General features: G+C 43.4%; 1 long non-coding RNA gene across 5 annotated transcripts in view; it reads right to left on the reverse strand.

The window, feature by feature from the left end:
* Window positions 1-2,602: 2,602 nt before the first annotated feature.
* Window positions 2,603-26,088, reverse strand: part of LOC124084600 (uncharacterized) — a 30,785-nt gene continuing 7,299 nt past the window's right edge. For 3 of the 5 annotated variants that reach the window (XR_006849146.2, XR_006849150.2, XR_006849148.2), the window contains exons 3-4: window positions 16,398-16,453; window positions 13,373-15,137 (exon numbers count right to left, since the gene is read on the reverse strand). This is a non-coding gene — a long non-coding RNA (uncharacterized LOC124084600). Of the gene's footprint in view, window positions 3,221-3,967; window positions 4,201-4,978; window positions 5,201-11,357; window positions 12,811-13,372; window positions 15,138-16,397; window positions 16,454-26,088 lie in introns of those variants that run through there. The other 2 variants (XR_009225635.1, XR_009225634.1) reach the window with 2 other exon arrangements.

A 26,088-nucleotide genomic window follows, 5' to 3' on the forward strand; every position in this document is an offset into this window, starting at 1 on the left:
AAAGCTGAAGTTATACCAAAGTTGTGGCTTGAATAAGACAGCAAGGAAGAGGTGGTAACAGAGCAGCTGGAACACATTATCTCCCAGAAAACAACGCCGGTGGTCAGTTAGCATTGCAGGCCTGAGATAGCAAGGCAGGAAAACCCTAGTGATGTCCCCACTCCCAAAATGTGGGTTATGTTAAAATTCCACAAATCTGAGATTTTTAATTTGATGCCTTTGGATACCAAGAGAAACATTTTCAGAACGGCATTCGCTGTAGTAATCTGACCTCCGGGAGCCATCTGGAAGACACAACAATTTGGAATCACGAGGGGTAAACACGGCCTCTTGTTTTTCTTTCTGCCACTACCATTTAAGCTGGGACGGCGCTCGGAGTCTGTGGAGCTGGTGTGTTTCTACCAGTTTTTTTTTTTTTTTTAAAGGAGGAAACAATAAATGCACAGTGGTCTCTCAGGGAGATAGACCCAATATTTTGGGGTGACTCATCAAAACTCTAACTACCACCAAACTTTGGTAACAACTATGGTCGATTGGAACATGCAAGTCTGGAAAGTCACTGAGCTGATAAAACTAAGGAAGTATTTTTGGGTTACTTTGAATAGAATGGTGTGCAATTGTGGACCTTTAACCAAAGTTTATGGATCTCATAAAAATAACCACATAATGCCAGAAATTCTATATCTTGGGACCACAGTCAGCTCAAGATTTTCCTACCACTGGGTCTAAGTTTTTACAGCAGTAAGTGAACAATAATAGAACTTTGATCTCAAAGTTGTTTAAAGTAAGGTACTTGCAGGTACACAGAGGTCACAGTCTTGAAGAATGATTCGAGCTACAGAGTGGACGGCATTCTCTTGCTCTGCACAGTAACAGGGATGAAGGCTCCCAGCAGGGCCAAGCAACGCTGCCCAGGCTCAAGTGACCGTCTTCTGTTCCTGAGGCTTTTCCCTTCCAGGCAGGACTTGCCAAACGTCGGAGTCTTTCAGAGGGTAAATCTTCTAGCAGTGAGGCGATAAAGCTGAGATTAGGACGAGGGGACCATTATGTCCTTCTGGGGACTTTGCAAATTTGCAGACACAGAAGACTGCCAAGCAGCCCTAATGGGCCCTTTCCCAGGTGGCCAGTGTTGGCACTTCTTTTCTGTGTATTGGACAGTGTGTGATTGTGTGTGCACGCACGTGTATGTTTGCCTGTGTGGACGTGCTGAGACTGTGTGCCCCTCTGATCTGTTTTCCCAGTCAGAAGACACATGGGGGAACCCTGGACTGATGGTTCTTTATTTAAAAGACAAGACCTAGAAGTCATAAAGTCTTTATTCAGGTTCAGTATTTATTTGAAATTCAGAAATGTGGGCCAGGGGCCACTGCCTGTAATCTGTGTGACTCAGGAGACTTAGCAAGCCAGCCTCAGAAACTTAGTAAGATCCCGTCTTAATAAAATCAGGCATGGGGCTGGGGATGTAGCTCAGTAGTAAAGCGCCCAAGTTTAATCTCCAGTATAAAAAAAAATAAATAAGAAAGATAAGATCATTTCACCTGTGAAGCAAATGACACTCTGCCCCTGGAGTGCCTATGACCTGGAAGGTGTGAGGGGACCATTCCAAAGTACTCTCCATGGTGCCTGTGGGCATCATGTCCGATAGACATATTGACTTCTATTCCAAGCCACATCGGGGGCCCACCTCTGCTGTCACCTGAAGTGAGACCTAGGTAGGGACCACCCATGAAAGATTCCCTGACCTTGCCAATGTTCTTATTGCAAACTGTAAAGGAGTAGAAAAAGTTGTTAATAGCCCTTGATATATTTTTTCAACAAATATTAATTCCCTGTCACTCTGTGTTCTAAATGAGATAGAAACAAAAATATACAGAAAAATAAGCCAGTCCCCAGAGCAAGCATCAAGGAACCGTAGGCAAGGCCACTGAAGTGCCCCCTCTGCAGTAATAATGACATCTGCATCATTTATTGCTAGACCTTTGGTGCTACTCAGCCTGGTGGAAAACAAGCCATCCATGACCTCCGTGGGCTGCCTATACAGCCCCCAGAAGGATGGTGATCCACACTAAGTGCAGCCAGTACATTGTCACCATGCTGAAAATTTTCTGATTCTGATTGTTATTGGAATATATATATCATTAGTGATTGTGTGTGTGTGTGTGTGTGTGTGAGAGAGAGAGAGAGAGACAGGGTCTCGCCATGTTGCTCAGGCTGGCCTCCAATCCCAGTCTCAAGTGATCCCCCCTCCTCAGCCTCCCAAGTGCCTGGGACTACAAGTGTGTGCCACCACGCCAGTCTGTAGGATTGCTTTGAAGTGCTCTGAGGGCACAGAACAAATGTCACTTTCTCTATGTCCTCTCATACATGATCTGATGCCTTACACAGTCTTCTAACAAGAGGTTAAGTTGACTTGGGGCCACCTAGTTTTCCAAACTAAACAATGAACATAAACTGTGACTCTTAGGAAGAAAGCTCTGGTGTAGTCGGAGTCGTACTCATTTCCATTTAAAGGGGGAAAAACATGGATAAAAAGTCATAGTTACTCCTCAGAATCTACCCATTTATAAGTAAAGCACGTCTGTCACCTTAATTGCTCATCCACTGAGTTAACAAGTTTTTATTGAACATCTATCTGCGCTTGGTTTTTACAAAGGGTGGCGATTAAAATACAGTCATGAGAGAGACGGGTGGGTCGTCTGGCCTCAATGCTGTCTCTGTCCTTTCCACACAAAAGCAGAGCCTTGCAGGCAGACATACCAGGCAAGATAGAGTCCCTGCCCCTGCGGCTCCTCACCAGTGCCTCTCTCCTGCTCTGGCGCGTGCCACAGTGGCCACTATATCTCATGCTGAAACTACGTACGTCTGTAACAAGAGCCTACAAAATCCATCTTGAGATGTTCATCTCACTAAGATAAGGTTGCTACATGACATGGTTGGCACATCAGCCCTGGCCTCAGTAAGGATGACATGACATGGGAGAATCTTGAAGGTCCTTGGCCACCGGGTAGCTACCCTCAATTCTGGTCATCTTTGCACACCTTGTAAGGGAGGTACTATGACCTTTTACCCTCTCTTGTGCACCTTCCGCTTCTGCCTTCTTGCTCCAAAATATGCCATGAAACCTTCTTTCTGGTTCCATCCATGTGTGGGTTCAGTGGCTTTGGCCTCCCAGCCTCCTCTTCCTCCGACTCTAGCCTCCATCATGTTGTTATGGCTGGGCCTGGGAAGAAGCTGTGGTAAATTCATTAATCTCCAAGATGACCCCTGCACTGATGCTTGGTGACTAATATAAACCTTCTTTGGGCTCCTCAGCGGCTCCTAAGACGGGCTTGATAAGCTCATAATCTAGCAGCCTTTATGACCACAGCCAGATCTTCCCTGGGCTAATAATTATCTCCCACAGGTAATTTTTTAGGCTACTGATCATTTGTCTCACTAATCTCTCTATTTGTTCCTGCAGCTAACAGCAGATCCCCAAATACCCTCTGTAATTTTCTAACAAGCAGAATTCCAATCCCCCATTAAGAAATGCTGCTTTAAAGTGTAATTAAAGATCATCTAAGAAAAACAGGGCCAATTTTGAGCAAGCCAGGAGCAATTTTTTTTTCCTCTGCCAGGAGGAAGGGTGTTTAGGAGGAATTAAAAATCACTTTACAAAATTATAAGCAGGTTTAATGCAACCATTTTGATCAACAGTCTTGTTATCAAGTAATATATCTAAAATTAAGGTAATGGATTTTAAAGGGAATAGACTGAATAAGAATCATCTGCTATTCAACAGGCATATCAACCAAGCAATTACTAATTCTGTTTATAACTGCGGCACTTTACTCTTTTGAAAGGGCAATGAAAGCAAAACTTGGTTTGTGAGCTCCTATTAAATTAGCATTGATTTTGTTTTACTGCCAAGCTAAAGAAATTTCAACATTAAGGAGTTTTTAACCCTATTTAAAGTATGCACACTTACACTGAATTTAGTCCACAGGTTATTTATCTTGCTCTTTACGATGACCCACAAAAATCAATGCCCAGCACAGAAGTTGTATGCACGAACGTCGAAGGAGAAGCGTGGCTTCTGAGCAACTATTAGGAAGCAGCGCTATGCGGCAGGTGGAGTTCAAGGTGGTCCATGCAGCTCAGATGCAAACCCACAGAGGGGCAACCCGTGCTAAATGCCCACCATTGCCTGCATTGGTGTCCCTGCAGAAAGGAAGAGGCATTTGAAGCAAATAGTGGCAAGGCCCAAAGTTGTTTTCTCCAGGCTTCTTGTGTTTCTAAGTATCTAGAGTGTTCAAAGGCAACCTTACATGTATTAAGATAGGGAATGGTACCTGTACTAGATTGAACAGTAAATAAAGTGCAGGTTTCCTGGTCTTGAAACAAAAAATCCGTTCAAATGCAAAATGAAAGGAACCAAGGCTTGATATATAAAAGTCCCCAAATCTGAGGCAAATTTGGGCTCAGTGTTTGTGGTGGTGCTCCAGGTCACCACAAGGCATTGCCTCGCACCCTTGGGGATGACACGCCTCTCACCAGGTGGGATACAAACATGACAGCAATGTGCTGAACTTTTCCACATTACAAGGACCTGATCTCTTTCAGATTATATGAATCTAAAATTGATTGAAAGAAGGGCTGCTATTAGACCTGTGTCAAAAGGCCTTCCTGTAATAGAAATGTACTAGCCATTTTGAAATTTAATCCGAATCCTTCAGATCTCCCTGAGTCCCTAGAAACAATTCCTTTTAAAGTATAGTACAACTTTAAATGGATTCTCCATATTCCATTTTTCTCTTATGTGCTTTTCTTAGGATATGCCCAGCATCCCAGGAGTTGCTTTTATAAATAAAAACAAGAGAATTGAAGAGTGAGACAAATTTTATGGTCAAAATACCTCAGAGCACTCTCATTCATTAAAGAGATTATTTCCAGAGCTAACTGGGTGTCCCAAGAACGTTGGCACATGGAAACCACTAACCTGACTACCAAGCATTTGCTTGTGCATTAGAACCTGCTCTTCTTGTGAGATCGTTCTCGCCTTTACCGTGTGGCTGGTACTGTGCTATCAACTTCCTGTGCCTCAGTATCTTCAATCTTCTTAACAGCTCTGTGCACATTTTCATTTTATAGGAGAGCAGGTTTTCACAGAGAAAGCCAGCTTCAGAGTAACTTCAATCAGAAGCACACACTGTTGATTTGTCTATCAGATAGCAAGATCAATGACGACCCATAAATGCCAGACATTCGAAAATCTTTCCTCACCAGCTGCAAAACTCTTATTACAACAAACGTCTACAAGTTTTTTAAAACTGCATGCTACTCTCAGAAAAAAAGGAAAACTCTTGTGCACGCATCACAATACATATATATTTGCTTTATTATAAGTTGTACATATAGTTTATAGGATGTATTGATGTTATAGTAAATATCTTCAGACTCAATATCATCCAAGGACAAGGTCGATGGCTTTAAAATGCTAGATGCAAACCCACATGACAAATAGCCTTCCTGATAATTTTTGAGGACTTTGACCAGAACTTCTTGTCCACTTGTGAGTGGTTTGACAACATTGACTTGACAGGTGAAGCGTCCACCAGGCAGGGTGTGAAGGGTCAGCTCTGCCATTCTCTGGCTCTGCTGGCACTAGGTTCAAATCAGTACCTCCGTGGAAATTTTGCTGACTACCTGTTCCATGACAGTTTATTTCTAAAATTTCTGATTTTAATCCAGATAACAATTTATGAACACACTTGACACATAAAAGGTAGCACACCTGAAGACCACTGTGGGGGCCAGAGTCCTCCAGGCCCTTCATCCACCCTCTCTAATCAAACGCCCTGCCCATTCATGTGATGGAGCATCTATTTTGCAGTCCCCTGGGAGACAACCATGCCAATCTTAGGTGGTTGGTGAAGTTTGGTCCTGTGCTTATTTTTTGAGCAAACTTCCCACCAGTACCACGTGTGTCCCAGAGCTCAGTACTCAGCCCCAGCCCCAACTCTAGAAACAGCTGCTCCAACAGAGATCGTGAGATGCCACTTTGAGGCACACAGTTTTTGCCTTGGGACAGGTCTTCCAGAGTGAGAGTGGCTGCAGCTAACTTCTGAGAAAGTCTGACTTCTAAGGACGAACTGGGGACAAATGGGAGAAGCCCCAGCCCTGCCACTCACTGAGCAGGATCTCCCCTCTGAGTATCACTGGGCTATACTGAGGACCTTGAGCAATACCTAGCAAGGTATTTAGCTGGGAGCACTGTGTAAGCACAGCATCAGCCAAGCTGTCATGACACTTTGGCACTTAGGCATAATGCAGTGGACTCTTTCCACAGGAAGTTTCACCCATCAGTGAGGGCAGTCACCCAGGCTGCCTGAGGCAAAGGCAGCTGGTATCATCCACCACGGAACCACTGAAAGTCCTAACTCTGAGTCCCAACCTTGACCTGGGTGCATAACAGAGAGACCCAAATAATAATAGCTTGTTTTTGTTTTGTTTTGTTTTAAAGAACAGAAATAACAAGAAAGCAAACCTTTTTGTTAGAATAAATCAACTTGCCCCAGACCTGCAGCATTGACACCATGAAGGAGCTTGTTAAAAACAGATTCCCATCCACCCCCAGCCCTTGGAGTTGGAAATTCCAGAGATGGGTCCTGTTACTAAGGAGCACTCCAGGAAATGCTGATACAAGCTCAAGTTTGAGAACTCTTAGTATAGACTGTACTTGTTTTGTGAAGCAAAAGTGTTTGATTTTCAGTCTTGGTTAATAGGGACATTAACTATAAGTCCACTGTAATGAAGTACACTCCCTTCCTAAGAACATTAGTGTGTTAGAACATTGCTAGGGATAACCATACTTGTTAAATTTGGCTTGACTTGGTTAAATGGATCAAAGTTGAGAAGAAACATTTGGGAATATTATAGATTCAATATTGCTGTTGTTCCTGAAATTTCTGTTTGGGGGCTAGAATGGAACCTGGGATCTTGTGCACACAGAGCACAGCCTCTCTCCTTGAGCTGCACCCCAACCCCTCACAAGATATTTTTAAACACACTGACATCCACGGGTTACAACTTCCAATGCAATATGATACAACAAATAAATAAATGAGGTTAAATATCTGTCTGTTCTCTACTCCATTCTCTTTGGATACATGCATGGCTATGTTATATAACAATTTTTGAATGTGGAAGCAAAATTGCCACTTAATTTTCTCCATATTGCATTTGATAACTATCTATTAGTTAAAAATATTTACCTTTATTATCATTTTATCTCTTTCAGTCCTTTTAACTCACTGCATATTATTGCCATGTTATTGTTCTACGTGGGTTTTTTTTTTTTTTTTAATTTGGCTAATCTGGTCAAGACAGGTGCTTCTTGGCCCCCTTTTTTATTCTGTCCAAACTGTCAAGATAAAGACAGTTCCATACAGATAGATCCATACCTGATCTTACATAAGCCATCTGAAAGAATAGCAAGAATTGACGAAATTTGGTTATCCTGAGTTTGGAAAGAAGGGTCTGTGTGGGTTTTCAGTTGTAGAAACACACTTACAACTAGGAGACTCTCAATAATGTTTTATTTACTGATAAAACACACTCTAACGGATGATCCCAAAGGCGCATCGAGTGGGACTCCCACTGAAGTGCTTCCCTTCCTTGGTGGGGGGGGGTGCTTCACTAGCAAGGAGGCTGCAGTCCCACTCCACACCAGCTGGGACTCTGGCAGAGACTCTGCCCACTCCCATGATATTACTTATGAGACAGAATACGGGCAATTTCAAGGCTTAAATGGCCATTTGTATTAAGACTGACAGATGAAATGTTGTAATGCATTTGCAAAATCTGAGGAAAGAAGAAAAGAACATCCTCAGATAATAAAGTATGGCCCAAGTCCAGCCAGCCAGCTGTGAGCGTGATTCTTTAAAAGTGATTTACGTGGTCCAATTGCACTGTCTCTACAATTTTCTTTTTGCACATCAGACTGGATCTAGGTAATATGTGTACGATTTATTTGGTGGTTTTTGTTCATTTTGATTTATTATGATACTTTTTGGACTCAACTTTCCCTGAAATGTCCTCTATGAAAAATGATGTAACATTCATTGCATTTATTATACTTAATGATAAACCTTTCAGTAAATTCACCAATGTGAAAAATGATCAAAATAGCATACATTTAATTTGATGGAACACATGATTTTACTTTAAGGATTTTACACACATAAAAATATCCAAGATTTTGGACTTTATCTAGGGCAACTTGCTTTCAGCAGGAGACTAATTTGAATCAATTCTTTTCCCCTTTAGATTATATTAGGGTCAAAATGCCTATGTCAGACTCATGGTTATTTGTGGGAATGACAAAGGCAAAATCTAAGGGTTTAGATACTGTTTCTTATTTCATTACTTCTTTTGTATAAGATTTAAGAGCTTTATTTCTCCTACCAAGAAAAAAAAAAGAGTTTATAAAATATAACTCTAAACCATTTTCTTTTTTTTTTGGTCAGAAATATGCTTCTAAGTGGAATGGAATGACTTCATCAATTTAAAATGCTTCCCACGTCCCGGTCATTCAGTCCTCAGTTGGGGATAGATGATAAGGGTTAATGTATCTTTTCAAGCTAATCAAGACTCAATTTGAACTAACTCAATTCTTTCCCCCCAATTTAATGCTTCCATTTTTTACCACTGACCTGAAAACATTTGATTTCATAGATGTCATTGTGGACAAAAAAAAAAAAAAAACACAAAAAACACCAGAGTAGGATTTTATTGCAACGGGTAACTTTTTCATCTTGTCTAAGCTGGTTAGTAAAGTTCACATTCCCACAACCAACACTCCAAATTTCATACTCATGAAATTTAGGCTTCTTATTAATGTTGCCATGGATGCTTTAGTCTAATTTCTTAACCTATTATTAACTTTTGAATATTGGTTATTTCTCCCATAATTTCTTTTGAAATGTAAAAGCCTCACACACATTTTCATAAATCTTTAAAGGGTTTGGATATGTGCTTCCTAGAAATTACTTACTTTTGTATTTTTTAGTTCAATCCACTGTGCAAAAAAACAGTTTATAGCAAATAAATTAAAAGCAAATAAGTCTGAAGATGCATAATTCAATTGCATAAAGATGCATAAGTCAACTTAGAGCCAATATCCAATAAATGATGTGATTTGTATGGGGTTGAAAATGCAATTTTTATCTGGGAAAAAAATTTTATATTTTGAAAGGTAATGAACTTCCCCTTATGTTTGCAGCAGAACAGTATCTCCTACATTGGACTCAATCCCCAGCACATCACCTTGGCTTTGACCTTCATCAGAGAAAGTGAGGCCTTCTGAGAAACAACTGTTGGGTACATGGGGGCCAGTGGGGGCTGGTGGGGGCCATGGAGGGAGCTAAGGGTACACGTTCATGGGACAGGACACTGGTTTTATAAAAAGATCACAGGTCCAAAATGGTTGAGCTCAGACTGGAGGGTATTTCACATGATATCATCATAAATTAGAGTTGATTTGTTACAGATTCTTTTTTCTTTTTCTTCTCCTGTGAAAGATGAAACTCTTTAGATTTGTAATTTCTAAGTAAGTCAGAGTTACATTCCTGATTTAACTTGGAAACTTTCAATGATTTATACCTTTTAAGCACCCAGTTGGCTTTGTCTTTCTGTTTGAGCTCCCTATTTTCATGTCTTCCTCTTTAGAGAAAGCCCATTTTCCACCATTCCAGTGTTATTATACCACAGCAGAAATTCACTGAACAATCACAGAGTTCCAAACCCAGCTCTCTCTGCTTGCAGCTGGCCTGCTCTAATCCCTGACCGTTAAACCTGCATTTGGTCACTAATGCACTACAACATTGCTAATGACAGGGAGGTACGACAAGATAAGCCCAGTCTCATAATGAATGACTCCACAAAAGCAAAGGGGCAAAAGTAATTATCGAACCACATGGACCGCTGGCCTTGAATTGCCGTGGACATCCCATTTCATGTTCAGCTAAAACAACTCAGAGATAACCTTCTGCCGGGCAGAAGCATCGGTTCACAAATGTGCTTCACCAACACCTGCTTCTGCGTCAGCAACTAATTGTCCTACAGGAAAGCATCTGCAGGGTCTTTCCTTCCAAGATGAATGAAGCAGTTTTCTAAACTCAGATTGCATTCTGACTATGCAAGAAACCTACAGAAATAGGGTAAGCGATTTTTGAATATTTAACAATCTTGCATTGGATTTTATTAAATACCTCTGGGTATCACAGACCACCCATGCCTTCCCACAAAACTTTCCAGGAAGTTCTAACTTACACATGATTTGTAACTAGCATAATTATAAAAAGGTCAAGTGCACCTCAATGTCCAATGTTTCATCTCACTAATTACAACCAAAGAAAATCTAATCAACAAGCCAAGTAAAGAAATTGATTAAAGTTGTATAGAAAATTATTTAAAATGTAATGCTTTTTTTTAAAAGAAAATGTTTCAATACAAATAAAATCCTATGAGCAAAATAGCAAAATTTGTCAATGTTTCCATTAGACTTGACTTGAAAATTTCTTTTTGACTAAGCAAGAAAAGGATTGCTTCACCATCAAATGGAGCCAGACTGCAGCCCCATAAGGTCACTCTGACCCAGATGGATACTCTTCTCCCACAGCTTCTTAATAGACAGTGCAGAGGTGATGATAAACCCAGGAATCTAGGAACGTATATCAATACAATTCGAGATGGCAAGAAAAACTGAAATGAGCACAAATTTTAAACAGACTTGCTGCTGTGATAATCTCTGCTGCAAATGCAACACCTCAAAGTATTTCCAAACAGTAACCATTAGCTTGAATTCTAGGCCTAAAATAGCACCCGTCTAATCTTATCAATTTGAGCCTAAGAAGAAAACAAAAGTCAGAGACTAGCTTGCTCCAGCAGCAAGTTACTGGTTCAAGACTGAGAAACATTGGCGGTGGGCTTCCCAATAAGCTGAAATTAATACTTAGTGGTAAATGAGAGTCAGCACAGTCAGCATAAACAATTATAGAATAAAAAGATGTTGCCAGGGCTTGGGGAAGGAGAGAAGGGAGACTCCTGAGATCTCAGGAGCCTCGAGAGAGGAAGCAGCATGGGTGGCGCATGCTTATTGCATAATGAAGAATGTTCCATGAACTCCATTTAAGCTTTTGCTAGGAAGGAAGGGTCTGGCTTCTTTCTCATTCTGCCTTAGGAACCAAGAAAACCAGAGTCACATTTAGATCCCAGGGTGACAGACTGCCCAAACCTCGTACCCTGTGTGCATGTATGGAGCAGGGGATTCAACTTACCTTAATTTTTACTCTTCCTCATCAACCTATTTCTCTCACCTTGTTTTGTATACTTTGTTAAACTTCTTCAAATTCTTTTTCGGAAAGAGATGGGATGAGATTCCACATCTCACTGACTCCAAGTCGCTCTTTCCTGTGAAAGGCACTAAGGGACAGGACATGAGGAACATACTGCCAACCAAACTTCCACACCTCATGGATTGCAAGATCCACCTTAATTTCAGAGGTAACAAAGGGAGCAAAATGTCCACCTGAGCATCAGCGAAATGCAGCAATGTCATCCTCACCTGTATGTTTCCAAGAACTTACTGACGGCTTGATTCTGTAAAAGACTTCAAAGGACAAGGCCAGGGGCTTCTAGGGTGCAGGTGGCCAGAGGCCCCCAGGCCACCATTCTGTCCTGCCCTCTTGCTTCACAGATAAAGGATGCAGAAGAAGAATACAGTGTGAACATCGCATGGCAACTTCAAGGATCAAGTGACCACATGACACATATTAACGGCTCACCAATTACAGGACAGGGCCTGCCTATCACTAATGTATATGTTGACTAAAACTAGGCCTAAACTTATCAAGAAGTTTTTTTCTGTCTAAAAGGCACAACGATATCAACTGAGTACTTCTCATCCTATTTTTTCCCTAAAACTGTACGTTATTTTCATTTCCAGACTTTGTTACCACTGAAGGAACCGGTTCCTGCTGTGACTACTCTTCACAGTCTCAGTGAAACATTCAGGCCAAAGCGGAAAGCCATTCCTGTGGATGTCCACCATGTGCAGCAGAAGACCAGAATAAGACCAACTTCACGTGAGTTTTGTGAAATCTCTACTACAGGTGAAAAACAAATTTTATTTCAAGGTTATAGTGCTATGTATAGATGTAGGGAATATGAACTATCTGAATCAGAATTGGTGATAAATGAGAAATATGAACGTATTCCATTTTTTATCACTTATGGCTTAAAATAAATTATCCTTATCTTTCTAACATTGTAATTGGATGGCAAATCAAATAAACATACTCACCTTCAAGCTGCACTCTATTTACAGTGATGAGAAACCATCATCTGAAACCTGACACCTAAATGTATGTATGTACACATGTGCACACGCATGCACATGTAAGCACGTGCAGACACACATGCACAAACAACACACAAGCAGGAGCACATGCATGCATGAACATGAACATGCACACACATATTCACACAGGGACACACACACCATGTGCAAACACATGCACACATATGCACTCATGCACATACTTACACACACATGCATACATGTACTCACCCACCATGTGCAAACACATGCACACATATGTGCTCATGCACATACACATACTTATACACATGCACATATGTACACACACAACATGGGCAAACACGTGTACACATATATGCTCATGCATACACACACACACACATGCACACATGTGTGCACACATACCATCTGAAAGAACTCCTTTGTGAATTCACAAGGGATTCTTAAACCTGGTTACAAGACAGTTGGCAATATGAGTAGTGGGAGGCTAACAGTGACTTTGCCTGAACACAAGACATTGAAACATGATGGCAGAAAGCCAATTAGTGAAATCTAATTGGATGTATGCAACATGGTGTAATGAGAAGAGATCAGGTGTATTAAATTTTGAATACAAACCCAAATGCTGCAGTAGAAAAAAAACTCAAGCCATCACTGAAAATCATTGTAAAAGGCAGAATGACACATTTTTATAATTTCCTTAGTGCATTATGGTTATACTTGATAACAAGTTCACTGTGACATGATCACAACTGCATATACAGTTTGCTCATTCTCAATCCCCCAGTCCTTCCCTTTTACCTTCCATCATTCCTTCCCTGACCCCCTTCCTCTAATCTACTGGTGTCCTTCTACTTATTTATTATTTTTTAATTGGTGTATTATAGTTACACATAAAATGAATTTCACTTTGATTTATTCATAAGTGCATTTAGCATATGTTGGCCAATTCCATTCCACTTTGCCCACCTTTACTCACCCCCACCCTCCCCCTCCATCCCCTTCCTCTATTCCTCTGATCTCTCCTCTAATTTTGTGAGATCTACCCCCACCTCTTTTCCCCCCTTATTTTGTTTCAGTTCCCACAGATGAGAGAAAGCATTTTGCCTTTAACTTTGTGAGTCTGGCTTATTTCACTTAACATGATGTTTTCCAATTCCATCCCGTTATCAGCAAATGCCATAGTTTCATTTCCTTTATGGCTGAGTAAAACTCCACTATGTATATATATCACATTTTCTTTATGCATCACCTGTTGACAGGCACCTGGGCTGGTTCTATAGCTATTGTGAATTGTGCTGCCATACACATTGGTATGCATGCCTCACTATAGCATACTGATTTTAGTTGTTTTGGATAAATACCAAGGACTGGAATAACTGGGTCATATGGTGGCTCCACTTTTGGTCTTTTGAGGAATCTCCATGCTGCTTCCCAGAGTGGTTGTACTAATTGGCAGTCCCACCAATAATGTGTGAGTTAACATTTTCCCTACATCCTCACCAGTGGTTATTGTTATTTGTATTCTTGATAGTTGCTTTTCTGATTGGAATGAGATGAAATCTCAGTGTGGTTTTGATTTGCATTTTCCTGATTGCTAAGGATGTTGAAATTTTCTTCATATACTTGTGGGCCACTTGTGTTTCTTCTTTGGGGAAATATTTAGGTTTTTTTAGTTCTTTTACCCATTTATTTATTGGGTTCTTTCTTTCTTTTTTGGGTGTTAAGTTTTTTGAGTTCTTTACATATTCTGGATATTAATTCCCTATCAGAAGAGTTAATAGCATAGTTTTTCAGAATACCCTTATAACACACAATGAGTTGACATTACTAATTAAACATAGTAATATCCTCTCTCATGCCTTAAAAAACACAAATATTTAAACTGCTTAAAGACAAAAATTTGGAGTGCAAGGGCAGACACACACACATGGAAAATGATCTAATGGAATACAGTTTGAAGAGGAATTGAATCCTTCTAATGCAGATGAGCCTCCACGGCAAGCCACACCTTGGGTCAGTGAGACCTGAAGAGCAGCAGAGATTAAAGGAGACTTGTCAGTAGTGGTGCCTGGTTTCACTGGATCTGATATCAAGGCAACATGGGAGTCAAGGTCAGTGCCATTTCAGGGAATATACGTTACAGAGCAGTCGATAGTCCCTCTTTGTGCACCTGATACTGAAACCACACCCCGAGCTTCGAGGCCAAAGTTCTGCTGAGAGGATCAGGATGGGGCTGGGAGCTTTCAAATGCTCTGCTGCCACCGCCCCCTGGGGATTCCAGCAGAACTGACCAGGGTTGGCTAGGGGTGACGATGTTGCAAAGCTGCCCCAGATTTGGAAAGATCTTGCCCCACTTTTCTTTTTCCCTTAATTGGTTCTGGCTATAGCCAGAGGTTAGGTGTGCATCTTTCTTGGAAATGAATGTGATTTTTTTGATCTTGCTTGATATTCTTCAGAGTAGAAACAGGTGTTGACATGCAGCGTGAGCATGTCAGGATTCAGGTCCATGGAGGTACGTGATCCTCAGCACCCAGCAGGGGTATGGTGCTCCTGGGGTCCTCTCTGCATCTGGGCAATCATGCTGGTATTGAGCAGCAGAAACACATGGCTGTATGGCTTCTCAGCAGGGGCTTTCTCTCCACAGCCAGGTCACAGCAATACCAGGGGAGAAAACACACTGCGGACTTAAGACAGGACTTGAGTAGGAACTCAGCGCAGGGATCTTAGTAGGACAGAAGCAGCTAATGCAGACAGAAACACAATTCCTCCCTTCCTAGAAAGACAAGAACAGGGCTTGAGGCCACACACAAGGAACACTGACCCAGCCACATTCATGTCTGCCCCAGGAGCCCAGTGCCAGCCACTAACATGGCCAATATCCCAAAACCAGATGCAGGACCCCTTGGGGGATCCCTAACCCTGCGGCCACCACTGCCACCATGGAGCTCACATCCCTGCTTCTGCACAGTCACCCCTGCATCTGTGCCAGCAAAGCCAAGCCACAGGCCTGCCCTGGCCCTCTGGAGCCTGTTCTCGACTCTCCGCTGAAGGTGGGGAATTATCCAGACCCAAGGTGCTTTGTTCACCGAGAAACTAAAAAGGAATCACAAATAACCACTAGCATTTGTTCACTGCTCCTGGAATTAAGCAAAGCTGTGAGAAATGACTTGTTTAGTATTTTACTTTTGTGCCCATGGTTTGCTTTATCAGAGACAAGGCTAAGTTCAAGCTCCAGAGTTCATTTCCTCTATCTTGGCTTCGCCAGCCTTGCAGACCCAGAAATGCTCCCCTGAGCTCTAGAGCAGAGCGACTCAGCTCACAAGGGCACACAGCTTACTCTGGTTCTCCACAGTGTACTGCGGTATTTCTAGAATTTGCCAAGTCTGAGTCTGAGTAGGTGTCGTGTGTCGTAAGGTATTAATGCATCCTTAATTACATTTGGAACATGAAATCACCCATGCTCGTTACTGCACTCTGGACAGTTATTCTCAATTTTCCACTTTCCATCAGACTGAGATCTCCTTGGCAGAGCACACATATACCAAAATGGACCTGGAAACCAAGAGGCTGAGCATGTTTCTGTGGCCCTGAGATCTTAACTCACTCCTGGAAGAAGTTCATGACATCATCAAGAGTTCTCCCTGCCTATGATGCTTTGATTAGTTCTAAAACCTTCTCTGGTCCTGTACCTTGCGGCTGCCATCCACTGGCAGACATTGGAAGGAGTGGTTAATATCTACTCTTCCAGGAACACAAGTGGTATGATTTCACACCCCATCATCACTTTTAGGTGGCCTTGCCTTGTTCTGACAGGTGGAACCCAACCTCCTATGGAATATGCTTGGTTATTATCTCAAAGTCTAAATCAAACAGATCTTCAACCAAAGCCCTCAGGTATTTCTTTCAATGGGTAATTTTATTTTCTCATGAGAAGGAAGGAAATCATGTTTACCCAAGAGCCAGCATCCAGTTCAAACCAGGAAACAACACAAAGTAGTCAGTCCCCAAAGTACAGTTAACAGAAACCACTTACGGGGAGGGACCTGGAGTTCTCACGAGCTGCCTTCCTATGCAACACTCCAGAGTTCTCTGTAGGAAAACAAAACAAAACCAGGTTATTTTTGAAACACAGGAGTACTAAATGCAAAAGGTTCTGGCTTTAAGCAAACAGTGATCACCAGCAGGACTTTAATGAACCCAGATTCTATGAATTCTATGCATTTCTCTGTGGAAAGGGTGCATAATTTTCAATGGAATTATAAAGGGATACATCTCAAAAGAAAAGAAACACTTAAGAAACAATAGTAAAGGAAATTAAGCACTATTTCCTGTGCCAGGGTGGGTTTTTTGCCTACTACCACCCCTAGACCAATTAAAGATCAGGTTGGTTTCCAAGTTAACATTTGTCTAGAGACCTGTTTTCCACATTTCTTAGATATCGAGGGCACAAGCCGCCAACAACTGTATCTGAAAGGAAGGTTTTGTAAGGCCTGAATTATTCTTTCCTCCCTTCGGGAGCTTTCTCTCTAAAGCAGGTGTTATGTGAGCACCCTCACAACCGCTGGCTGGCTTTGCATCACAAGGGTGCAGTTACACCCAAACGGCCCTACAGCCCTCTGCAGTAGGAGGCACTGTCACACAGAGAGCTAGCCAGACATGGCATTCAGGCTTGGAAATCTCTAGAAATGCAGTTCAGAGGCGTAGAGGTGTGGTAGTCTCTGTTGATAACTTCCACTGCATTTTCACCAAACAAAAAGGATATATTGACATCAGATGTGGCTAAATGGTTTTGTTCTAAATATTAATAATATTCTTATGATCCAGATAACTCAGTCCTTATCAGTCTGTGATTGCAAGTCACCACTAAATTAGTCATTAGCCTGCTTTTCAGAAATTAGTCCCTCTCCAAGTGTCCTTTGCTACTTTTAGGAGACCGGGGCCATCCCAGTGTGCGTTGTCCACTACACCAACAGTTCCTATTTCTTTTCATATGGGACATGCCCTATGAAAAGAAAGAGAAGTCTGGGACATGCTTCACCCAGACCCTGAGTTAGGAGTTTGGGGACAGCAAGATGGTGGAGGCAGGGTACAAGAAAAATGTGCAAGGGAAAAAAGGGGGATGCAAGACAGGGAGATGAGTCATAACATCCCTGTTTACAGTAAGTCCCATTACCATGGCAACGCCCCCACTGCAGGCTTATCACCATGGCAACTCCAGCCACAAGTTCTGTATTCTAATTATGCAAAAATAAAGCAACCAATGGAAACTGTGTTCTAATGAGGTAAAATAAAGTAACCAATGGGAACAACAGGGCAAGGTCTTCAATCAGGACTATTGGGAGGAGAACAAGGCTCTCAGAATCCCCAGGCGTCAGGGCCTTGAGCCACTCTCCGCAGGGCTCTTCACTTTCACTTGTAATAACTCTATACTCTTCCTGTTTCTTCTGCATATCTTGCTCAGTTCTTTGGGATGCCAAGAACCTGGACCCAACTGGACCTCTCCACTGGTGTCCACCCCTCTTCATGCCTGACCATGAAGACTAGGTGCTGAGAAGCCCCAGTGACCTTTCTAATGTGAAGCTACTTGACTCTGACCCAAGAAGGGACAGTGTATGTTTGAAGAACTTGTTCACGTCCAACTGCAATAGTCTGCCGCGGTTAAGGGTGAACATGTGATGGCACAGAGTGAATATCAACTGCTCTATGTGGGAGATGAGAAGAGGAGGCTGAAAGGATTAATTACTTGTTCAACATCACTTCCGATGCAGGTCAGCAGCCTGGAACTCCAGGTCAAGGTCTTTTTATTACCCCTTCTTTGCAGGCACTGACTGAATGGCCACAAGAGGCTGGGACGGTCATATATTACCTGCCATCCTGATACAGGAACCCCACATTCTAAGTAAAAAAAAAAAGTTTTGTTTGAAAGTTTTGTTTTTTTGAAAGTTTTCAAAAAAGTTTTTTTGAAAGTTTCCTATTCACAGACTTTCTCCTAAATCCCTGGTAGATGGGGACTGTCCTACCCAAATGGCTCCTCAAGGCCAGGAAATGCCCACTACCTCCTTTTACCAGCTCCCCACATCCAGATCCCATGCCTGTCTTTCTCAATTCACACCAATGACGATGACAAACCTCCTGGAAATTTCCAGAAATGGTGAAATTTAATGAGTCAGAGCAATAAAATATGTGCAAACCTTATATTTATGGTTTTAAAGATTTTTTTAAAGCCCTCTACAAATGTAAAGTTACTCATTAGCTTATGAAACAGGAAACATATCAATTGTAATTCAATTTGCTCACAAAATCATTAGGGTTCATTATAGTTCAAATAAACCATTCAGCATATTAATCAAATCATGTTAATGTATTATATTTTCATCTCAATGAAACATTATATTACCAAACTTTAAACCATTTAGCTGGTTTTAATATTTTTGAGCAGCAGGCAAACTCTTGGGAATGAGGGGAACACTGTCTATTAGTGAAACAGAAGGCTATTGTATCTGCGGGGGCAGAAGCCACACAGAAGAGAAGCCATGGTTTTCATTTTTAAAAAGTTGAAAAGAAAAGCCACCAGAAAGAACAAGATTTCTAAAAACAAGCAAACAAACACAAGAGTCTGGATGATGAAGCTGCTCCCCTCTGAAGCAGGATGTGGGCATCTGTGGTCCAGAATCTTCTCCAGCAGCGTCTGCCTGGGAGATTCCTTCCTAGCCTCCTCTGGTCACTTCCACAGCATAAGATTTTGTCACAATTAAGAAAGTTTCTTCTTGATTCTTTCCTGCACAGCTCCCCTCCTCCCCAGAGGTAGAAAATTCAGCACCGGCTGGAGTCTCCTTTGCCCCACTCCTCAGCCCAGAGCTTGCTCTTCAGTGAAGCGCCCAACTACATGTCAATCAATCCCTTTGTATAAGCTCTCTGCCTGCCACCAGACTGACTGGGGCCTGCTCTGGCCAAGGACACAGAGCGTTAGAACACGGCCCCTAGCCTGCAGGAGCTCCGTCTAGCTCCCTTGTCCCTGAGTCCAGAACAAATGACATCACCACAGGACACACACAGCACCAGCACAAAGAACTACAGAGAAGGGAGCGCCTGACTGTGAGAAGGTTGGGGAAGTCTGCAGGAGCAGGTAGCCTTCCGCTAGGTCCTGAAGGCAGCCCAGACAGCCTGAGACAATCCCGTATCTCAAGTGGAATAAATGGAATAAACCAAGGTGACTATTTTAACAAACATGCCAAGAAAGGTTTGGAGGTACAAAAAGAGTAAGCCTCAAATTTTCTGCAAGAAAACTTTATACTTTCTGAGTCAACGAAGGGATACAAAGCAGCTCTTGGTGTCCCTTCTCCAGCCCCACCATCCCAGGGGAACCTCTGTGCTCCTGAACCAGCTCAGACTCAGACAGGCAGCACCTTCTCCCCAGCTCTCAGGCCACCAACGTCCTTGCCTTCACCCTGATAGATGAGCCAGTGACATGTTACATGCTACCTACATGAAGGTCATAAGTCATAAATTAAAGCTTGCTATTGCCATCTAAGTTAGCATAACCCTGGACAGACTAGAGTCTGTCCAGGTCACAGCTTGTGATGCCCAAGGAGAATTTTTCAGGCAACCCCGATAGCACACCACCAAACTTGTTTGAATGTCTGGTATTATGCAGGCCTAGGAGCCAACTATAGTTTATCCATGAATCCTGGTTTCCCTCAAAAACAATAATTAAACATGGACGAAATCTGTTTCTCTTTTCCTCCATCAATCCTGTATGTTCCCACAAACTCTGGGAGCCAACGACCCCTGCCCATTCCATTCTCCAATCTCCTGCCCCTGCCAGTTTCCTCCCCCAAATGAGACTTCCTGGGACCACCACAGGATTGCTGACTCTGCCTCTTGAAGATCCCTAATAATCTGAACCCTGTATTCCAGGAAAGCTCAGTTCTTCATGCTGCCCTATGTACTGGTCTGGTCCTCCACTCCACCTTGTCAAGCCTTCTTCTCTCTGGACTGGGATGCCATCATTTGTCACACTGCTGTGCACAATGCTCAGGGCCAGGCATTAGGTTAACACCTTCCCATTTTCCAAGAATTCACAATCCTGTGGGGAGTCAGAAAAGGGCAGGATGGTTCCAAATAAACATCACATGTTATCAGAAGGTGAGCTGGGTATGGGAGGCACATAACTGGGATCCTTCCACCCAACAAACCAAAGAAAATGACCTAGATAACACATCAATGAGCTGAGTCCAGGGGAAGGACATGCAAATGGATGCTCCTCCTGCCTCGATTCGATTTGATTCAGTCCTGTTATAGACTAAGGCTCTGTCCTTGATCCTCTGTATTTTCCCTACCCACTTCTGCTCATCGACAGCCCACCTCACAGTGCATATGAGCTGCCAATCAAATCAGGCTCCTGATGGGGATCCCAGCTCCCCACAGGACGGCCGCCCTCAAGGGGCATGCATCTCCTACTGGTTGGGGTCTCAGAGCCTGGCTCCTCTATCCCTGAAAAGTGGCCCTTCCAACTCCAGGATTGCCAGCACTGTGGAACTGGAATTCAAAGCCTTAAGGATACTCTCTTCCTCTTCTCTTTACTCTCTGCTGAGTTTTCCACACATTTATGAATGAATGAAATTGCTACTGTTCCTGGTTTTCCCAGCATCTAAACATCTAGTGAGCTCTTTTACCCTCAAAATAAGGCAAGTGCTCAGCTAAATTTAAGGTTCTCCATAATCTCGTCCTTTATCTGATCTCAGTTGCTGTGCCACATGCCCTCACCAAGTGTGTGTCATGCTCAATAGCTTTCAGTGTGTCTCTTCAAAGCGTTTTTACAAACAATATCTCCTCAATCTGCCGCAGACTGATCAGATGGACAGGGAAGGTCTCACCATGCCTCTCTTTTGGAAGACAAAGGCTAAGAAATGGGTGCTCTCAGATCTCCTCCGTCCGACCCACCACTTGTCCCATCACGTCCTCGTGTTGCACACAGTCCAGCACTGGTGGTTTCCTGTATGACACACCACGCCCAGTGAGAGCGTCTCAGGGACAGGACAGGTCCCTGCAACTCCTTCTGCCCAGCTCTGCACTCACCGAGAACCCTCCTCCCCAGCTCCTCCTTCAACCTAAAGGTGCAGTGAACCAGTGCAGAAGGGGTTGATAAACTCAGTGTCCTCACCGTGTATCCCAGGGGCAGCAGACAGCTGCCTGGCCTCCCCAGTCTGATGTTCTACCGTGAACTAGAGCTCCACTCTTGCATGGAATCAGCTGTTTTTTTCAGGTTTCTTGGGGTCAGGTCTTTCCTCCATGTTTGCCCCCTCACTGGAGATTCCCAGGAGCAGAGTGACAATACTGAGAAGAGGACAAGTTCCAGCAGCACCACCAGGGACTCCTATTGCAGTATGGCTGCTCTGGTTCTGAGCTCCATGGGAGGGTGCTGTTCCCACCATCGCATTTTCCATTTTGCTTTTTGTTTTTAATATTTTTGCATTATTTTTTTTAATCTTTGTATTATTATTTTTAATCTTTGTATTATTATTATTATTATTATTATTATTATTATTATTATTATTCCCAATATCCCCCTTTGTCTTTCTCCTTGATAAACAGATTTCCCAGATGGTTATTACCTCCGCGCGCTCCTGAGGGACTGGGAGCTCTGGAGGTGGGCAGTGCTGGCAGGTGCAGAGGACCGGGTGCCTTTGCTGCGGGTGGCAACTTATCGCCATAGGATGGGCACGTTTCCGTGCCAGTCTCCGTACATGTCGGGCATCCAATCATTGATGAACTGCAGTTATTCTTGGAAAATGTCATTTTGTAGCTATTTTGAAGACAGCTTTCACCCAGGCCCTGCGACAGAGACCTCAGTGTGCCCTTAGCGTTCTCTGGCCTAGGGAAGAATCGCCAACCCCCAAGTCGTTCCAAATCACCTGGGCTGCCCACCCTTCCCTGGGAGCGTCTTGAAAACAATCTACCACTGGGCCCTCCTCTGTCAAGGGCCTCCAGAAAACGCGTGTTTCCGTGTGCACAGGAGACACTGGAAGTTGGCCCACATTTCTGAGCTGTATGCTCACCGCGCCTTCCGCTCATGGGGACAAATGAACAGCCCCCGAATCTGACATGGGCAACTGTTGTGGAAGGAAGGGAGAAGGCCCCTGGGCGGCTCCCGGCTGGCCCTGGTCCTCTGTGCCCTTGCTCCCCACCATGGCCATTTCTCCCTTTCGCTTCACTGAGAAGATGCCGCCCAGTGGGGTTGCCCTGCTGTGCCCTGCTGTGCCCAGCTGTGCCCAGACCAGGTTGCTACAATCAGTTAGCTCTTCAGAACACTCGGGAGCTTCGATGGACATGTAAGGGCTTCTGGGGTCGCCCTGGCTAGGGCGCGCCTGGCACCAGCGCAGGGCACGGTGAGGACAGTGGCAGGGACAAAGTGTTCCTTCCTGAGCTGGACCCCTGGTGGACCCTCTGCTTAGCATCTGCTTAAATCCCAGCTATTTGATTACAGAGATAAGATAAATGGATCCCTGAGGACTACATCAATTAAATTAATAACCTAGAATTCCAAGGACAAAAATTCCCAAGTCAAATGATTCAGAATAACGGAATGTTTACACAAAAATTGTGAAAATCCATTTCCAGAAGAAGAACTTTATAAAATAAAGCCACCTCAAATGTGCCAGATTTAACTGATGACCATAAATAATGCTACAAAGTACATTGTTATTAAATGTCTTCTCTCCTTAAGGGGGCTGGACAGAAACAATGAAAAAATAACTATCCAGTCAATTTCCAAGCTAAGATGTAAATATCGTAATTAGTTTTGCTCTGGGCCATTTTATTTTTCATGAAAGCTTCTCTACTGATAGAGAAATAATTTATGAAAACAGAAGCGCATTTCTCGCAGTCTGCCTCCTGAACATTATTGATCCTTTAATTTATAGCCTGAATAGTTTATTTTTCACCTTTAAGGGTACTTTAAGATCTGTTTCAAAATCTCATCACTACATCTTATTTCATATTATCTAAACATATAATCTCCCCCAAAAAGGCTTATTTTCATCACATTAGGAAAAAAAAGGAATGTTTCTCAATCTTATCTCCACCCTAGAGATGAACATATTTTTCCATCTATTATTATTTCACTCATTTAGAAATAAATGTGTGTTTCCAACTAAAGCAGGGATACCCTCCCTCCCATCACTGGCTCAGCCGGAGGAAAGCCTCTCCTTGCAGGTATGGGAAATGGACTAAGTCCTTATGCACTTGAAATAGCAACCAAATACTCAATACACACCGAAATGTACCTTGGCGATTATAGATGGATAATGCCTAAACAGACAAAGCAGAACATAACAGATGAATTCATATTTATCAAGGAAAAATTCCAGAAAATATTTTAAAGGCAACATCCGTGTCTCCTCTGTGTTAACAAACCACAGAAGACAATCACTAACCGTGTTATTTTCTTCCACTTCCAAATTGCTGTGTAGTGTAAGTTTAACAACAGAATTTCAAAGCCAAATTCACCATTCTTGATCATGGAAAGCCCACAGCAGGCTGGGACCCGAGCTGCCTGGTTCCGTCAGTGACAGTCTGCATTTTGTGGGGCAACGCCCAGGCTTAGGCTCCGTCTCCTCTGAGGCTCATACATTATAGATTAGTGCAGCTGGGCCAATAAAGATTCTACGTCAGAGTGAAGAAAGCTCCCCTAAGTGTACGGTTCATGTCCCCAGACTGTCGATTGCATGACTCCAAGGTGTACCACTTGTCCAGAACTCACACAGTGTTAAATGGAAGTCCCAGGTCTTGGGCAGTGCACCACCTACCCAAGTGTAATGTGGCCACCTTATTTTCATGTTCACACCGCTGCTTCTTTAGTCTGAATTCTCTAGCAAGCATTTGCAGACTGTCTTCATTCCACTTCCACAGTCCTCTCTGACATTTATCCTTTTATCAGTTTATTATGAAAAGGAAATTGTGTTGATTGACCAAAACTGTTAACTTTTTATTCAATATTCAAGAGAGTTAATTTTAAGCCTACTATTTAAATTTCATAAGTCAATTTTCAGAAAGTATTTCATTTGTCTTTTAAGCCAAGTGATACGGAAGAAAGATCATGAGATTTCATGTCAAACAGATCTTCCTAAATATATGAACGTGGGCAAGTTTTCTAACCTCTCAAAAACTCAGTTTCTTCTTCTGAGAGTTGGGAGACAAACTGCCTTCAGATTTTCCTGTAAGGACCAAAATGATGTATATGAAGAGCCCAGCCAACACCCCGCACACCGTGCTCAATACATGGTGTCAGCCTTATCACTTTCACTGTCACTGGTGAGTGAGTCTCGGCATGCTGCCGTGCTGTGTTGCCACATCTTCCCTGACAGTCCCAAGTCACCACACACTGTTGCCATCCATCAGGAGGCACTCCAAGGCTTGCGCCCGGCCTGCCTCCCAACAAGGAGCACAGAGTGTGTCCGGGGCATTTGATGCAGAACACTCAAGGAACCTGTGTACCAGCATCAGAGACCAGTAGAACTGACTTTGTGAGGCCACGCGGCTCCAGGAGGTCCCAGTTAGCAATAAGTGACCTCTGTGTTTGCTCTGCCCTGTTCCACATAAGTGGGCCCTTTTCTGGAGGAGCAGCAATCGCCACAGGGGATAAAGCATCACACTTTCTCCAGAGGCACATGGCCTCTCAGCCGCACCCAGGGGAGAGCATGGGTGACAAGAAGGTGCAGGACTGGCGACTCCACACACACACACGCACACATGCTTTTCCTGCAAACAGCATCCGCTTTTCACATTGCTGCCGGCAGAGTAAATCACTCTGGCCTTTGCTGACTGGGAGTCAGAGAAACTTCTGGACCATCTCAAGTGGAGTAGCACTGAGACGGGAGTCCTGTGCTGGAAGATCACAAACCAGGTGGGTACTCCCTGGGGGCACAAGGTGTGTGTGTGTCCTGTCAGGATGAGGATGTGGCAGAGAATGTTTCTGGGTGAGCCCAATCGTGGAAGGATTGCTGGTGCCGACCAAATTGGGACAGGGCCCATCAGTTCTGAGAGGGCCCCTTGCATGCCTGCAGCCTGAGGTGAAGTGTCAGGGGCCCTCATCCAGGCTCCTTCCCTGATCCCTGAACTTCAGGAAGTGCTGCTCCAGCTCAAGGTCATGCTGGCCAAACATGGTACTTAGGTGCTGCCCTGAGCAGAAGTGGCTCACTTTGCCTCCTGAATCTCACCTTGAGCACACCCAGCCTCTCCCAGACCTGGCCTCAGGCTCCTGCCTCCCCAGTGACCTACCACCACCCGAACCCTGCTGGATGGAAGTGTGTCTCAGCGACTTTTGACGACTCCTTCCCAGGTACAGATCCTGGAATTGCTCTGGATTCTTCCTTGGTGCTTTTGTATGTGTCAATATTAAGGGTTTTTTTGAGGCATGGGATTTAGGGACTATCAGAATTGGGGAGGGGGGGGTGCTAAAAGCAAGAACCAAACATGAGGCAAGGTTCCGGAAGGCCCATCAGGGACATGCCAGGAGGTGTCAGCCCCTTTCCTGTTGAGCCAGGCCTCTGGGCCATGCTGAGGGGACCTGTTTTCACTCTGAAGGAAGGATCTTTATTGGCCACAGCTGTACCTCATCCATAATGCATGATCATGATGGCTGATCACAGGCAGAGCCCAAACCCAGAAACTGCTCCAAGAAATTCATGAAATCACATGTTGCTCTGATACGATCTCTTCCTTCC

This window comes from Marmota monax, unplaced genomic scaffold (assembly GCF_021218885.2).
Source record: "Marmota monax isolate L192 unplaced genomic scaffold, Marmota_monax_Labrador192_F-V1.1 WCK01_AAM20220418_F8-fsc00022, whole genome shotgun sequence".
Lineage (NCBI taxonomy): Eukaryota > Metazoa > Chordata > Mammalia > Rodentia > Sciuridae > Marmota > Marmota monax.